This window comes from Erythrolamprus reginae, chromosome 4 (assembly GCF_031021105.1).
Source record: "Erythrolamprus reginae isolate rEryReg1 chromosome 4, rEryReg1.hap1, whole genome shotgun sequence".
In the NCBI taxonomy this organism is placed as follows: Eukaryota; Metazoa; Chordata; class Lepidosauria; order Squamata; family Dipsadidae; genus Erythrolamprus; species Erythrolamprus reginae.
Window position 1 is genome coordinate 58,212,659 of NC_091953.1, and position 18,760 is coordinate 58,231,418.

At 36.1% G+C, this 18,760-nt stretch overlaps 1 protein-coding gene across 1 annotated transcript in view; it reads right to left on the reverse strand.

The window, feature by feature from the left end:
* Window positions 1-18,521, reverse strand: part of TIAM1 (TIAM Rac1 associated GEF 1) — a 229,923-nt gene extending 211,402 nt beyond the window's left edge. The window contains exons 1-2 of the mRNA XM_070750312.1: window positions 18,328-18,521; window positions 16,986-17,065 (exon numbers count right to left, since the gene is read on the reverse strand). The gene's annotated coding sequence lies outside the window, so the exon portion shown is untranslated. The remainder of the gene's footprint in view (window positions 1-16,985; window positions 17,066-18,327) is intronic.
* Between the last annotated feature and the right edge of the window lie 239 nt (window positions 18,522-18,760).

The following is an 18,760-nucleotide window of genomic DNA, read 5'->3' on the forward strand; positions in this document are numbered from 1 at the left end:
AAACCCACAGGCTGCTATTTATAGCAGCCTCACTAATTACCACAGCCCCACCCAACCACAGGTGGCCTCATTTTCTTTGATAATAATCTCTCAGTTGTTGTTGCCTATGCATCGCTCTCCGCATGCGTGGCTGTATCATTAACTCTTGTTCTGAATCCAAGGAGGAGCTAGATAATTGATCTCCTTCTGATCTGTCTGCCACACTCTCCTCCTCCCTGTCACTCATGTCTTCTTGGTCAGAGGAGCCTTCATCAGCAGATTCCACCGGGGGCAAAACAGGCCTGCACAGTCCTTGGGGCAGGAGCTGGGCCAGAGCTAACCACAACACCTTCCTTACCAGTTTGGAAGCGTGCAATTTGTTCACACGTGTGCGCGAATGAAGCAAGCATGCGTGCCACCGTCACATGCGCTTTTTCATCCTCTGCACATGTGTAGAAGGCTTTTGCACATGCAGCGAGGACTGAAAAAAGAAAATAGCAGTGTCCATGCAAAGCCTCGCGAACCACTGGCCACTGCCGCTACCAGTTAAAACCAAACCGGGCGAAACCACTAGCATTTCACTCCTGAAAAATGATCATGTCCCTTTTTTCAATGCCGTTGTAACTTTGAACAGTCACTAAATCAACTGTTGTATGTTGAGGACTACCTGTACAGTTCTGATCCTAAACTGTGAATGCAACTATTTACTCATATGAAAGAAAGCTTCAGTTTTCGGATACAGCGCTAAGAAGAAAATTTCTTCTTTACTTCTGCAACTATAGTGCTGCAATTCTGTTTCAGTCAGCAAAAAGAGCCGATGACATACAGTATAACATTAGATGGTCTTGCAAAAACCCAATCCAGGCTTACATAATAAGCAATCTCAATAGCAAGTCTCCTAAAGCACAAAATCAGCATTTTCCAATTTTGGCAAGTTTAAGATGCGTGGACCAACTCCTAGAATTCCCCAGCCAGTATACTGGCACTAAACAAACGAAAAATCTGCCTTTGAAAATTCCCTGATTGCAATCTTGATAAAGTGAAAACTACTTCCAATCTTCCTTCCAATTCTGTTATTGCATTCTGTTATTAATCAACCGTGAAGCAAAAGGAATCATGATTAGTCTAACTTTGTGACCCTAGTCAATTGTCAGTTTATCTGACTCTTTACAAACATAGATTCATGTATGAGTTGCTACACATCTTACAAACGCTTGTTTATCACTGACCTACAATTCTTTCACATACTGTATTTTTTGGAGTATAAGATGCACGTTTTCCCCCTAAAAGGGGATGGAAATGTCAGTACATTTTTGATTGATTTGATTTGATTTGATTTGATTTGTATGCCGCCCCTCTCCGTAGACTCGGGGCGGCTCACAACAATAACAAAGACAATGTAATACCGAATACAGCCATTTTTGGCCTCCAGAAGCCCTGGTCCCATGTCCCATTTTTTCAAAAAATGGGCCTGGGGGGGGTTTTTTGGTTGTTGTTGGGGTTTTTTGCAAAATTGGGTGCGCAGAGGGTTTAGGAGGCCAGCAGAGTGCTCCTGATGGCTGGGGGAAGACAAAAAATACCTCCAGGTTTGTGAAAAAAATGGGCAAAAAAATGGGCCATTATTTGCAAAAACTGATATTTTTGCCTTCCCTCAGCACCCTGGAGCCCTCTGCAGGCCTCCCAAACCCTCTCCGCACCCCGTTTTTGCAAAAAGGTGGTTAAAAACGTATTGTTTTTTGCAAAAATGGGGGAAATTTTGCCATCCCCAGACCTCAGGAGCACTCTGCAGGCTTCCCAAACTCTCTGTTTGTCCCGTTTTTCGCAAACATGGGTGAAACATGGGTCCGTTTTTGCAAAACAAAAACAAAAATGAGTCCACAGAGGGTTTGGGGTGTCTGCAGAGTGCTCCTAGGGGCGGGAAAGGACAAAACCATTTTTTCTTGCTTACCTCTTTGAAATCTTGGTGCATCTTATACACCAGTGAGTTTTATAGTACGAAAAATATGGTATATGCATTTTTTGTTTCAATGCAATACTATCTGCTAACTATATCAACTGTACTTACATGTTTGCAGCCAGATAAACTATACTTGTCCTATTTATTTTAGCAGTGAAATTTTCTATTCTCAAAATTCTTTCATCTATTGATTTTTCCCCCCCCTTGATGTACTGAGTCTTTTCTATTTTCTAGTTTTAAAACCCAAGAGAGTTGTGCCTGCTTCGGAGCTTGCATAACACAGGTTGACAACATTAAGCAAGAGTTAATGAATCTCGGATAATTCTAAAAATTAGTTTAAACATCTGGTACGTTATATTTGTTCCTGAAACAATTTTATGCAAACATTTCATGCAAAATGGAATTGCTTGAGAAATTCTTGACTCCAAATCACTTGGGTTTAAATCAGTTTTAAACTACTGGCAACCTAATCCACCTCCATGCGTCACGTCTCAAAGATCTACACATCTTTCTTTATTTGTACCAACCATATCACATTACCGCAATCAATTAAATATATACACACAATTGTGTTTGTCAACTTGATAACCACAATTAGGATCAGAATTTTTGTTGCTAAGTAAGGCTGTCCTTCAGTGAGTTATACCCAATTTTATGACCTATTTTGCCACAGTTGTTAAGCAAATATCCATAGTTGTTAAATTAATCCAGTTTCCTATACTAACTTTGTTGGAAGCCAGTTGAAGAGGTCTCAAATGGCAATCATTTGACCCCAGAACACTGTAACCAAGTGTCTGAATTTTGAGCACAGATTGCGAACACCAATCTTAAATCACTTTTTTAAACACCACTATAACTTTGAAAAATTGCTAAGCAAATGATTTTAACAAGGATTACCTATATTTTTACATAAAGTGCTTGAGCAATGCCATTCCCAGTCATTCCGCAAGCATATTTTCTGACTCGAGTACCTTTAACGTCATAGATCTAAAACCTGTGAAATACTCTTTGTCTTCCCCTGAGGATAAGGTTTGCACCTGCCTGTTTATAGTTACCTAATCTTTATTGCACCATCCCATTTCTTAGAATAATATTCAAAGTACCAAGAACTCATAACTGTATTTAAAGGGGAAAAAGAAAACAGATTTTTCTTTTCTGTAAGTTTGTAGTTATGGAAGCATCTTAGACGTAAAATCAATTTTTATAACCCCGTCGTCCAATGAGCACATTAACAAAATTAATAAGGGTTTATTAATAGATACAGCGAATTTCAAGAACTATTTCCAGTTATGAAATATTAATTATTAGCTTGATTAAGAAATGTGCTATGAATTGCAAACATCATACATACTGAGTACATTATATAAACTTAGCATTTTCACATCAGCTATATTTTCCAAAGTTATAATGCCAACTATAAAGAGTCCCATGTTTCACTGAGCGGTTTCATCTGAGAAATAACTGAATCCCACACAAATTCACCTATTTTTTGAACTAGTGTTTAAAAAACTGAACTCTACTGAAATATAAAGGTTAGAAACATAGAAGACTGACGGCAGAAAAAGACCTCATGGTCCATCTAGTCTGCCCTTATACTATTTCCTGTATTTTATCTTACAATGGATATATGTTTATCCCAGGCATGTTTAAATTCAGTTACTGTGGATTTACCAACCACGTCTGCTGGAAGTTTGTTCCAAGGATCTACTACTCTTTCAGTAAAATAATATTTTCTCATATTGCCTTTGATCATTCCCCCAACTAACTTCAGATTGTGCCCCCTTGTTCTTGTGTTCACTTTCCTATTAAAAACACTTCCCTCCTGAACCTTATTTAACCCTTTAACATATTTAAATGTTTTGATCATGTCCCCCCTTTTCCTTCTGTCCTCCAGACTATACAGATTGAGTTCATTAAGTCTTTCCTGATACGTTCTATGCTTAAGACCTTCCACCATTCTTGTAGCCCGTCTTTGGACCCGTTCAATCACTACCCCTAAATCCTTCTCTTCTGAAGTTTTTGCTAACACAGAACTGCCAATGCAATACTCAGATTGAGGATTCCTTTTCCCCAAGTGCATTATTTTACATTTGGAAACATTAAACTGCAGTTTCCATTGCTTTGACCATTTATCTAGTAACGCTAAATTTTGCATTTATTGCAAATTTTGCATTTTATATTTTTGATTTGATAAATTACTGCTAAAATACTGATAAACAAGGCAGAGTTCAACTAATTTTTCTAAGAAAAACATGATAAATACAGTTTTGTTCCCTTTCTTCATTTTTTTTCTGCTTTTGAAATATTACTTTCAGCAATTATCACTTTTGTAATATCAATTCTTGGTTTTTATCTTCATATTCTTATCCCAATTTTCTTCACATGCTTTTACTTCTTTTTTTGTAAAAATAAAGTACTTTTAATTTTTATTATTGAAAGAGACATCACCTTCCTCATAACTAAATACCCATGAATTATTTATCTGGAAGAAAACTGTATCACCATAAAATGTCCTGTTCCACAGGGAATCCTTTCTTCTGACACTGGTATAATACCAACAAAAGGAGGTTATTAAAGATATTAAAGAGCATGTTAAAATTACAAATCGATGCATTCCCTTTTCTCAATTTCTCTTGCCTCTTAGTAAATGTTAGCAGCCAGTGAAAGAATAATGCTTTCTATCTTCCATGCTTGATACATCCATAAGTCTTTATATAGTAAATTTCAATTTTTTACTATATTCATTAAAAATACATTCATATCTTTAAACTACACAGATTGTTATTACAGCATGCTGACAAGCGTATGGCTATCAAATCACAGCAATAACAGGACAAAATCAATCATATAAATATATGTCCCATCATCCATTTTACACTTCTATTTTATAACAGGAATAATAATCTTTTGTTGAGCCAATATTATAAAAACCATATTTAATATTAATTTCTTAGCCATTGATTTCTTAATATGGTGTGGTAATTTATGCCAGATATTTATTTTTCTTGCACATACCTAATATTCACCATAGTAATACATTAGTTTATAAAAAATACTGTAGACTTAGAATCTAATGCATATTCCAATACATAATAACTTGGCAGCCTTAGATGTTGTTAATGGCCAAATTTGGAGAAAAATTAGGCTAAGATCTAAAATTTTTACAATTTTAGGCAAACCCCATTTTACTTTCAATTATTCAAATGGTTTAAAACTTTGGAGGATAATATGCTGGCTTAAAGTGATAATATACCTAATTACCGATGACTTTAAAAACCAATGATTTATCTTTCTTTGATCCAAAATGTATGTTTAACATGGGAACAGGGATCAAAATAATACTCTTGCCCAACACCTTAAAAATATCAATAGCAGACAGCATTTGAAGTTCAGGGTCCTTGCTGCTCTTTGAGTTTGCTTTTCTTGCAGGTTATAAATGCTAGCACTGGTTATGTAACCTGGTCAGGTATTGAAACACCTCCAAGAAAATAACTAAGCTCAGAGAGCAGCGAAGACTCCACCTTCAACATATACTGTACTTTGTAGCTTTAAGAGAAAAAAATAATGGAGCTATAAATAATCATTTATAGGAGGGAAGTGTTTTTAATAGGAAAGTGAACACAAGAACAAGGGGACACAATCTGAAGTTAGTTGGGGGAAAGATCAAAAGCAACGTGAGAAAATATTATTTCACTGAAAGAGTAGTAGATCCTTGGAACAAACGTCCAGCAGACGTGGTTGGTAAATCCACAGTAACTGAATTTAAACATGCCTGGGATAAACATATATCCATTGTAAGATAAAATATGGACCATGAGGTCTTTTTCTGCCGTCAGTCTTCTATGTTTCTATGTTTCTATTAAATTTCTCCATAAATTCAAAGGAACAGAAGATGGGATTATGCCCCCCTAAAGTATTTTAAGCATTTAAAGTATTAGAATGTCTTTATTAATGCTGACATTTTCTTTGCACTTGCTGCAATCAACAGGTGAGCCAAATGGCAGCAAGAGACCTTTGGGAAGAAACACTGATCTCAGCAAGAATGGAGTCATTTATGATGCTATATTTAAAGATATCAGCCTTTCCTTGGCAAACATTAGAACTGGAAGGAGGCCTTGAGGGTACATCCCAGGATGCAAATCTTTGATAAGCAGATTTACTGTAAATAATAAAATTGACAGGGGGAAAATTTGGTGACTGCTATATAACAAATGCAAGATCTATTTATACTGTAATCAAGGTGCAAATTCTAACACCTTTTCCTCCTGCTGTGCAGGAGGTGAAGTTTCCTTTTTGAGGTAGGAGAGCAATTTCCACTCTTCCTTCTTTATGATAACCAGTTGGGTTTCAAGCTGTTAACTTCTGACCTTGCAGGAAATAGTTCTTGTGGTTTGTAAATATGCTGAGTCCCGAAGTTACATAAAAAGAGACTTGGGATTTTGTGATCACGAGTCTTTCAGAATTCTGAGCCATAACGTCATTCAAAAAGACGTGTATGTTTTTAAAATGCATGTTAAAAGCTCTCTCTCTCTCCAGATCCTTGAGCTCCATCCTTCTATGAAAACTGATCCTTTAAAATATCATCTAATATCCAGAGGGAAGGTTTGGGGGAACAAGTAGGGTTGGATTGCTATCAGCAGCATTGCAATGCAAGCCCTGCTCCCTTTCTACATGCATGGAAACACCACACACATGACCAAAAGTGACAATGCATGTGGTGTTAATACCACTCCTGGTCTTCTGATGAACTTGGCAAGCACCTACTAAAGACACCACTGTGACCTAGAAACATAGAAGTCTGACAGCAGAAAAAGACCTCATGGTCCATCTAGTCTGCCCTTATACTATTTTCTGTATTTTATCTTAGGATGGATATATGTTTATCCCAGGCATGTTTAAATTCAGTTACTATGGATTTATCTACCACGTCTGCTGGAAGTTTGTTCCAAGGATCTACTACTCTTTAGTAAAATAATATTTTCTCATGTTGCTTTTGATCTTTCCCCCAACTAACTTCAGATTGGGTCCCCTTGTTCTTGTGTTCACTTTCCTATTAAAAACACTTCCCTCCTGGACCTTATTTAACTTTAATATATTTAAATGTTTCGATCATGTCCCCCCTTTTCCTTCTGTCCTTCAGACTATGCAGATTGAGTTCATTAAGTCTTTCCTGATACGTTTTATGCCCTCATCTTGCTTGGCAGCCCTGCCCATCCGTCTACCCATGCTGTAAAATTCTACCAGTCTCATTTTGACTTTCAGATACTCCTTTTTAATTCAAACTACTGTAAGAAGTTAACACCCACCCGTCTCCTAGAAAAAAACAAATATCCTAGGAAATATTAAAAAGGTAGAATATTATATTTCCCTGGGTGAAAAATGGAAACATGATTTTTTTTAATAGCCCCCACCCACCTCAATAGCCACAGCAGATGTCAGCATTTAAGAGAAAAAAAGATAACTAGGTGTATTTATAAGCAAATACCCTCACCCCAAATCCAACATATTAAGGATTAGAAATTGTGGGGATTTTGAGTTAAATGCTCAGAATTGCTTAAATATTGTTAAAATCTGGCGTTTTAGTAATCCTACATGTTTGGAATATTGAAGTTATGGTGGAATAATGAATAATTATGAAACTATTAAATAATAGTACTTTAATGGAAGATAACAAATACATGGCGTAATGAAATGTTATATATGTTTAAATGAATTAATGAGGAAAATGATAAAGGATTACGAAGAGAGAATAGTATGGTTGAAATTGAAAGATTAGGATTATACATACTTATATGTATTATTATTGTCAGCATTGTTTAAAAAAGATTTGAAACAGTCAATACAGTCCACAAAATATATATGGAATTATTATTATTATTATTATTATTATTATTATTATTATTATTAATTATTTTGTGTATGGGTGTGTGTGAATGAAAAGACTTGACCCAGTCAATACAGTCCACAAAATATGTATGGAATTATTATTATTATTATTATTATTATTATCATCATCATTATCATCATCATCGTTATTATCATCATCATTATCATTGTGTGTGTGTGTGTGTGTGTGTGTGTGTGTGTGTGTGTGTGTGAGAGAGAGAGAATGAATGAATGAATGAATGAATGAATGAATGAATGAATGAATGAATGAATGAATGAGATAAAGAGATAGCTAGGTCTATTCATAAGCAAATACCCTCACTCAACATCCAACAAAGATAGGATTAGCCCTCAGTCATAACAGGAATTGCCCAAAGCCCCTTTATTACATCATCACCCAGCAAGATTCAACCAAGCTTGGGACTCAAGACACTATAAAGTTAGCCCTGCATGGCCCTATGGGAATCTGACAACCAATCAGAATAAATTTCTTACACAGGAACAGGAAGCTCCAACACCGGGCTCAAGAGAGGATATAAATCCAATCTGAATCTCTTTTTTTGCCCAGGACTGCAAAACCATGTGGTGCTGTCTACCATTAAACCATCTTTTCAAGCAGTCTCCATGTTTCCAGTTGGTTTCCATCTTGGTTCAGTTCCAGTTCCACTTGGAACTGAATCAAGATGGACATTTCTTCCAACATTATGTTACATCTTTGTGCTGTGATTTATTTTGCTCTCTAAATGATGATTCCTGTACAGAAAGCTTTTATTTGGCAACCAATTGTGAGTAAATCCTTTTATAGTTATTAAATGTACATACTGATGCATTTTTTAATAATTTATTTGGACAGGGAGAGATCTGCTATGTCGGTGATTCTATTCTGACAAAAATAAAAATCACATATAAAATAGGGTAAGGTCTCACTAAAGATCTTACAGAAAAGAAACCTATTCACACTTGAAAATGAATTAAATTAACATTCTTTTTTTTAATTTGTTAAATATGATTATATCAATGGAATAGACAGAAGGTAAGCAGTGGCTACTAATTATGAAGGTTTTGTATTAGCCGTGGACAAATCCTTCACAAAAAGTGTAGAAACTGTCAGAAAACATTTTTTGAAGCAGCCAAGAAGGGATGCAAAAGGATATGACGTTTAAATAATTTGAAGAAAGGGGTTGTACACTGACCCATATATTATAAAGCCCCTCTTACAAAAAAAGCCTTACCCAGCTTTACTGTGAACTACATCCAATATCATTGGGTGAAGGATGTTATTTTGCGCATTGTAAAAACAGAACACTAAATTTTGACCAGATAGGAGTCTGATTAAAAAAACTAGTCCTTCTTATGTTCTCAATTTACAGTGTTCCCTCGATTTTCGCGGGGGATGCGTTCCGAGACCACCCGCGAAAGTCAAATTTCCGCGAAGTAGAGATGAGGAAGTAAATACACTATTTTTGGCTATAGACAGTATCACAAGCCTTCGCTTAACACTTTAAACCCCTAAAGTGCAATTTCCCATTCCCTTAGCAACCATTTAGATCATTACTCACTATGTTTATTTATTAAAGTTTATTTTAAAAAAATATTTATTAAAGGCAGATAAAAGTTTGGCAATGACATATGACGTCATCAGGCAGGGAAAACCGTGGTATAAGGAAAAAACCCGCAAAGTATTTTTTAATTAATATTTTTGAAAAACCGTGGTATAGACTTTTCGCGAAGTTCAAACCCGCAAAAATCGAGGGAACACTGTATACCCTGAATATATTACAGCTTTGGCTGTTCTACTGGAAATGATTATCTAAACTAATAATAATATTCCCTGATTGTCAATATCTTCCAATGATGATCTAGTTGTAGATTAATACAGTAGATAGCACTTTTATTCATTTTCTGAGAAAAGACAACTCAAGTCAGAAATCAAGGTTTTTATCTCCTCACTGTGCCATTAGGACTGCTAACCGGAGAGAGGAAGATGCAGGCCTTTAGAGAAGCTGACAGCAAGTCTCCTGACATAATTTTCTGGCTAGAAGAAACAAGGGAAAAGTATCTTCCATCCTGTGATATATCGTATTTTTTCGGACTATAAGAAGCACTGCAGTATAAGACACACCAAGATTTCAAAGAGGTAAACAAGAAAAAAAAAGTTTTTGCTCTTCCTGTCCCCAGGAGCACTCTGCAAGCCTCCCAAACTCTCTGCGAGCCCATTTTCACAGGCCTCCCAAGCCCTCTGGTTGCCCCGTTTTTGCAAAAACGAGGTATGGGGGCTGGGGAAGACAAAACATGGCACGTGGGGGGTTTGGGAGGCGAAAAACGAGCCCGCTTTTTGCAAAAACAGGGCGCACAGAGGCTTTGGGAAGCCTGCAGAGTTCTCCTGGGAGCTGGGGAGGGCAAATATGGCCCAATTTCCACCTGTTTTGGGCAAAAATGATGTGCTTGAGGTGGGATTTGGGGAGGCCAAAAATGGCTGCATTTGGTGTATAAGACGCACCAAACTTTCCACCCTCTTTTGGTGAGGGAAAAAGTGTGTCTTATACACCCAAAAATATGATAAATTCCAATATCTCCTGCTGCTCTTCAAGCTGAGATCTAGATCATGGGAATCCACTCACCTGTCCTTTAGTGCCAAAAGGATTCCTTCACTAAAAGATCTGCATTTGCCCAAACTGAAAATCTTTGCTAGTCTGCCCACTCTTGTTTGGCTAAGATTACAAAACTGCAAGGCACAAGTCCACTTTCCCAGAAACATTATCCAGAGATTCAGCAGGGTATTATTAAAAAGGGTTTTTTAAAAAGTCAGGCTTAAACTCTTTCATATATCTAATATCTGCCCGTTAAAAGTTGATGTCATCTTGATTTTATTTATGAATGCACCACAGAAGATAAAGCGTGAAGGAAAAACCAATAGAATTATTTTCGGCAAGACTGACCCATCGGATTTTGTTCACCGAGTGGTATTTTACCAGCAGCAACCTGCAGACTGAGTCCCCAAAGTATCCAGCTCCAGTATTCTCCCGGGAGGGATTTTATCCAAAGAAAGATGGCGTAGGAAGCATATTCGGAGCGTAGGCGTTAGAGAACAATATTTTAGCTGGATACTACAGCTGCCAGATAGAATTCAGAGATGCACTCCTACACAAAGCAGATGCAGTGTATTCGCTCCCCGTTTTAGAAAGTGTTCAAATATTCTCCACCTCCTCAATTACAGCGAGTGCTCCAAAAGCCTTTCCTTTGCCTACAGGAACCACGTTTTCCATTTCTAACTTATGAAAATGAAAATCAATCAGGATTATACTTACAGCTCCAAAAGTGATGTTTGCACTGACACTGCAATTTTTTTTTTGAAAAAAATGTCTTGCCTTAAAAAAAAAATCTAACAATCTTGTTATCTCTAAGAAATGAGGAATGGATTCTTGTTACAAGAAATGCCAGTTCTAGAGCAGTGTTTTTCAACCAGTGTGCCATGGCACACTAGTGTGCCGCGAGACATGGTCAGGTGTGCCGCAAAGAAGGAAGCTCAGGTTTCAGTCTCACAACTTTTTGCTGAGAGAGAAAGGGAGAGTGAGAGAGAGAGAGAAAGAAAAGAGAAAGAGAAAGCAAGAGAGAGAAAGAAAGCAAGAAAGAGAGAGAGAAAGAAAGCAAGAGAGAGAAAAGGAGAGGAAGGGAGAGAGAGAAATGAGCAAAAAGGGGAGGAAAAAAGAGAAATGAGAAAATGATTGAGACAGAATGAGAGGAAAGAGAGAGAAACAAAAGAGAGAGAGAAGTGACTCTTGATTTAAAGCACATGATAAAAAGTACCCAAAGAATAAGAGAGAGGAAAAACCCAGCCCTCACCTGTTTTTGGAAATGGTTCAGGAGTGTGTATACACACACACACACACACACACAAGGGGGGTGGGGTGAGAGAGGGATGGAAAAAGAGAGGAGAGTGTCTTAGGGTGTCATTTTGTGTCATTTTGGTTGGTGGTGTGCCCCAGGATTTTGTAAATGTAAAAAATGTGCCGCGGCTCAAAAAAGGTTGAAAATCATTGTTCTAGAGGTCCTGTCTTTCAAGTATTACTGCCAAAATTCTCATAGACTGGAACGTCATTCAAGGCAGCAACTTTGACTTACAACAGTTCATTTAGGGACTTTTCGAAGTTACAACAGCACTGAAAAAAGTGACTTATGACTATTTTTCACACTTATGTTATGCAAAATTTAGATGCTTGGCAACTAACTCATATTCATGATGGTGACCTTCTGACAAGCAAAGTCAATGGTGAAGCCAGATTCACTTAACATGTTGCTAATACAACAACTGCAGGGATTCAATTAATAATAGAATAGAATAGAATTCTTTATTGGCCAAGCATCCCAAGGTCATGTGATTACTTTTTGTGACCTTCTGACAAGCAAAGTCAATGGGGAAGCCAGATTCACTTAACATGTTGCTAATTCAACAACCGCAGGGATTCAATTAATAATAGAATAGAATTCTTTATTGGCCAAGTGTGATTGGACACACAAGGAATTTGTCTTGGTGCATAAAAGTCATAAGTGGGCCAAAATTCATTGCATAAATGTTTCACTTAGCAACAGGAATTTGGGTCTCAATTATGGTCGTACATTGAGGATTATCTGTATCTTGTATTAGAGCTGCTTTACTTTTATCATGAGAGCCAGTTTGGTGTAGTGATTAGAAACTGGAAGACTATGATCTCGCTTTAGGCACAAAGCCAGCTGGATTGATTTTAGGCCAATCACTTTCTCTAAGCTCTAGGAAGGAGTCAATGGCAAACCACTTGTGAAAAACCTTGCCAAGAAAACTGAAGGGACTTGTCCTAGCAGGCTTTGATTGGCGGGGGGGGGGGGGTTATTATATCACTAATACAAACAAGTAAAAGAAATTAGGGAAATGCACATAATTGTTAACCATTGTATCACTTCTCAGTATTTATTTTGTGTGTTTGTGTGCATGCATTTATGTCAACATTTGTTTTTTAATTATCCTGTATTTCCAATAAATTGTCAGTCTTTCAACTTGTACCAGATGGTAGTAAAAATTCCAAGCTCAAATGAATGTGGATTCTATGCAGTCAAATTACTGTATGTGTATGTACACATATATACACATACACTCCATACTTTTTTAAAGGGGGGGAGGATTCTTTTTAAACAGGGAAAAAAATGTTCTATGCAAACAATCTTTCACGTCAGCTTTCTATTAACCTGATATCATGCAACTGACCTAGACTTTAGCTCTTATTATTAAAGAAGCTCAAGTGCAACCAATCTGAAGGAAGCAAAATAAGGAAGAGAAGACAATATAGAGCCATCAAACATCTGACAAAATAAGATCATCTACTAACTCTGGAACTGCAACTATTAAGTGAGCTCCAGTTTAGAAAAGTTCCATTATGAAGCTGCAACAATTAATTTATTTAGATTGCAGATGAACAATTGAAGCCTTTGTTTCTGCTGGCTTTCTCCAATACTTGCCTTCATTTTTCTGAGGGACTTAATAAATCAAATCTCTCTCCAACATCCACTTTGCACATAAAGTAAAGAGATTTTTATTTTGCCAGGGTTTTAAAGATGATATATTGTTTAATGGACTGCTAACATAATGGCTTCTTCCTGAATTGCTGCCAATTGTTTTATTCCATTTACTTTATTGTTCCTCATTTAAATTCTTCTTTTTGTGTTTTATGTTTGTTTTATGTTTCTGTGCTTGTAAATAAAAAACAATGATCTAAAAATAATACATAAAATAAATACTTAAATCAAGAATGATTGAAATTTACAATAAATTATGATTATAGAATGATAATATGTACAACAGTAGTACAACTGCTTCTGAAAATGCATAAAATAAAAATCATTTTTCCATGCGAGGAACAAATTGCAGAAGAACTTAAATATGTTAATGTTCGACTCCAAATCCATACTATGTATCTGGGATTAAATATGGTTGAACCTCTGCAAGCAACACTCAAAATTATATTGTTAGGGTCTCCATCAAAGATATCTTCGTATGTAGCCAGTTTGGGTTTGCTCATTGCTCTCTGAGCACAGAGATAAGCATTTTCACCGATCTCTAACATGACAGCGTTACATTATCCTTTACAAACTTTATGCTCCAAAAACAATTTGTCAAAAATGTTGGTTACTCTGTTTGCATCATTGAAAGGAAGGATAGAAAGTGCACTGCTGTTATTAGCATCCAGTTAAAATAATAAGAATGTAGTTATATAGAATTTTTGCTGGCACCACATAATCTGATCAGAATTATTTTAATGTGGGGGTAATGAGTTAAGAATCTGTTTTTGGCATTCTCTTAGAATTAAATCTAGTAATAAGGGGAAATACCAACTCATAAAATGACTGCAAGCTAAAGACATGGCTACATAAAAAGCACCCCTAAAAAAGGCCAAAATGTTCATTTTTCTCAATATTGTTTTGCAAATACCTTTGACTGACCCCAAGGCATTCCTAAAATGAAGATAGCGGAGTCTAAAACTTTGCTGTACAGTATTTCAGGTCCCTTTTCTCTTCAAGAAAGAATGATTTTTTAAAAAAATCAGATGGAGCAGGGAGCTGACAATCACACTGAGATGGATGTGTGTGATACCTAAAACTTTGACAAACTTTAAAAGAAATGGGGCTCCATTTCTTCTAATCTAACTTCAGAAAACAAAACAATTGTAATTTTTGACAGTACAATTAATATGCCAACATTCATAAAAATACATATAGTGGTTTTCTGATATGCCCTTTGAATTCAAACAAAGTGAAAAATGTAAGTCTCACTGATTTGTAAAGTAACTTGCATTGAGATTAATTACAGATCTAACTCTTAAAATCACTTCCCCCACTGGTCACTAGAAGTCAAAAACAATAATAAATCATAGATTAAGAGCCAGACAAAGCAGAAATATTTGCAGCACTTCCAGAAGAGCCCAGAATAATAGGAAGCCACTCCAGAGAATTTATTCTTGTTAAGAATTTAATCTGAGACAGGAAATCCCATCTATCAGAATGCATTACTTCTTGACGTGTGCAAACATAGCCTCACAAAACACTGGCAGTCTTTCCTTCCTTCATCTTTAGCCATAAAGGTAATTCTAGAAGGAAATGTTTTCATGAATAATTAGACAAATGTATAATACTTAAAATTTATCACTGGGAATTAACTTTATTTTTTATTCTATCAGCTTCAACTATTTTAAAAAGGGAATCTGGATCTTTAACTAAAAAAACCAGAAACCTGTCAATGCTTCAGCTTCAGAAACATCTCAAGTACGATTTCCAGAAAAGAGAGAAGGAGGGAGGGAGGTTGAGACAGAGAGAGAGAGAGAGAGAAAGGGGAGGGAGGGAGACAGAAAGAAAGAGAAAGAAAGAAAGAAAGAAAGAAAGAAAGAAAGAAAGAAAGAAAGAAAGAAAGAAAGAAGAGAGATGGAGGGAGGGAGACAGAAAGAAATAGAAAGAAAAGGACGGAGGGGGAGAAAGGAAGGGAGAAAGAAAGAAAGAAAGAGAAGGAAGGAAGGAAGGAAGGAAGGAAGGGGAGAGAGGGAGGGAGTTTCTTCAACTCTAATCACTCATTTTGAGACTATAAGTAGTCAATGTGAATGTGTATCCAATACAAATGCCTGTTCTACAATATACTGTATCTAATTTAGCTTTTGGGGGTTATGTATCAGCATAGTTTCTCTGCAAGTTAAGGTGCATGACTTTTTATTTGTATCTAAAGGGAAGGGGGGAAGAATGTTAAAGTTACATACACAGAAATTCAATCCGAACAAAAAATATATATATAATATTATTTAAGCCTCTTCTGGTTTAAAATTCTTCAAAATAATTTGCCCATTGAGAATATAGGGGTCTTGTTAGAGCAGTAGCACCTTGTCCAACATAATCTATCTCTTTTTGGTCAGCCAGATGCATTTGAAAAGCTCATAAATATGGATGGAAGAGCAACAGATCTCTTTCATTGTTGCTCCAAGTAGCAGTCACTTAACATGCACTGATTCCTTAGGTAGTCCATAGCCATCAAGCCAGTAACCATTGATAGCTGGTCTGTTATAAATTCAGCTAGCCTTTTTTTTAAAATTGACAAAGCAAAAAAATTGTTGTAACATCACAAGTATGCATTAAAGTATGCATAGTTTTAAAGAAATACTTGCTTTATTAGCTTAAAACTATCTGCATTTAATGACAATAAAGGAGGGCACGCTCTAACATTCTGAGAAAAAATATTCTTCCTAGCTGTATGACTTTAAATGCCTTTATCATGCCTCCTTTAATTACTCTTATTTTAAGTATAAAAGCCCCAGGTCCTATATTCCCTTGTAGGGGAATTAGTCTAGTTCCCCAATCATTTGATTCATTCTGTTCTGCCTTTTTTCAGCTCTATATCCTTTTTAAAGGTGGATTGGAAAAAAATACACTTAATATTTCTAGTGTGATCATAATATAGATTTATATCAGGGGCTACATAGGGTAGCAATTTTATTTTCCTTCCTTTTTCTAATTATTTGTTGTGTAGCATTTGCCTCTTTTTTTCTTTTTTAAAAGTTACATTTTCATTATCCACTGCAATTAATTATTGTAATGTACAGTAGTCCCTCACCTATCGCTGGTGTTACGTTCCAGACCTGGCCGCGATAGGTGAAATCCGCGATGGGGAATTTATCGACTGATAGTACTTATTTAAGTATTTATATTGTAATTTTTTGGTAAGTTTTCATTGTTTTAAGTGTTTATAAACCCTTCCCACACAGTATTTATTTTAGATACAGTATTTAAATACAGTATTTACAATTTTAGATATATATATTATTTTTTAAACCTGCCGATCGAGTTCCGTGGGCTGTTTAAATCTGCCGATCGACTTCCTCAGAAACCCGCAATGAAGTGAAGCCGCAGTAGGTGAAGCGCGGTATAGCGAGGAACTACTGTATTATATATGTGGAGAGGTTTTGTTTTATTTTGCAAGAATTATCTTCAGATAGCACTATTCTTTTAAGAAAAAAATCAGAATTCTAGCATTCCAAAAGCTCAAGCATAAGTTAGAAGCATGAAGCTTTCTTAGTGATTAAGCAAGAAACATTTTGCAAATTACAATCGTGATAATAGGAATAAGAACTTATGCTATCTTAGAATGTTGACTTACCAATTGCAGTTTCTCCATTAGAAGCAACGCAATCTGAGGAGTTCACTTGTTATCATGGCTCCATAACTTCAGAGTGATGGCTGTGTAAAAATAAAGCCATTTTTAAAATTTGCACAGGTTTGCAGCATGGGATGCGTGTCATCCTTGGGGACTGTTAGATAAGAACCTTGGGAAACTGAAAAGAATTGCCTACAGCTCAGATTGTTTAGCAATGTAAGGAAAGACACTGGGGGATTGTTCTGTATCAAATTAACCATGATTTGATTCATTTTTGCAAGGAACCTTGAGATGATTTTCATGTAAAGCCATTCTAGGACAAGAAACTTGGATATATAACTTTTTTATTTTTTATTTTTTATTTATTTATTAATCAGATTTGTATGCCGCCCCTCTCCGCAGACTCGGGGCGGCTCACAGCAATAATAATACAATGTAAGCAAATCTAATATTTAAGTTAATTTAAAACCCCAATTTAGAAACCAATCATACATACTAACATACCATGCACAAATTCTATAAGCCTAGGGAGAGGGAAAGTCTCAATTCCCCCATGCCTGACGACAGAGGTGGGTTTTAAGGAGCTTACGAAAGGCAAGGAGGGTGGGGGCAACTCTGATATCTGGGGGGAGTTGGTTCCAAAGGGTCGGGGCCGCCACAGAGAAGGCTCTTCCCCTGGGTCCCGCCAAACGATTTTGTCAAATGTCATCCTGATTCATAAATCGTGCACTCTGAAATATAGGATGTATAGCAAGTCATATATAGATAATAAATAATAAATAATATAGATAATAAAAGAATGTAATCGGAATATATTAAGCTGTTTCAGATCAATTTGCTATAAAGACTGGTACAATATTACCTTCTTAACCTTGCACTTTTTTTTTTACTAAATTGATCAACAACCTATCACTTCCCTAGCCAATCAGTTGAAGGGAACCTTTGTACATTGACAGGCAGATTCTCCTAAGGTTTCAAATTTTCCCCATTCTGCTTAGTGATGCTAGAGGCAGAATCTGGAATTTCTGGGTGTACAGGATATGCTCTCACACTAAAGTACTGTCCATTCTCAAAATAGATATAGGGTAAGGTAAGAAGAATGTGCTTAGTTTTGCATCCGCAAATTTGCTTCCATGTTTACATCACTTATTGAATATCTTAGAATCCTGAAATGAACATGCAATGCAAATTGTTTATTGTTGAATGCATATTTAACCAAAATAAATGCAAGGTAATTACTAGGAAAAACTAGTTGGACCAAACCAATGGGGACTATTCAAATTTGGATCTGGTGCATTAAGTTTAAACAAAGGATATACAGTGCTACATAATAAATAAAAAATACCTTTGCTCCATGAGAAAAGCACTTCAATGACCTTGGTACTGTGCTATCTTGAAATTCAGCATTCCAAGCTATACACTGAAGAGGGCCCAGCAGCAACAATTTAGCACATCATATTTTTAAAAGCCAGCACATCTTTAAGGCAGTACATATCTCACGAGGGAAGCTGCTCCCAAAGATGATGTCCAAATTGAAAGCTATAAATTAAATAACACACATGGATACACATCAGGGGTAGAGATCAGCTTCAGCTTTTTCTAATATGAAAACATTTATGTTTTCCCGTTATGACATGGGTAGTCTCTTTACAAAGGCAGTACAGTAACAATACAATAATATTCATTTGTTTATATTACTCAGAGAGAGAATCGATAATAGTTTAATAATAATAATAATAATAATAATAATAATAATAATAATAATAATAATAATTTAC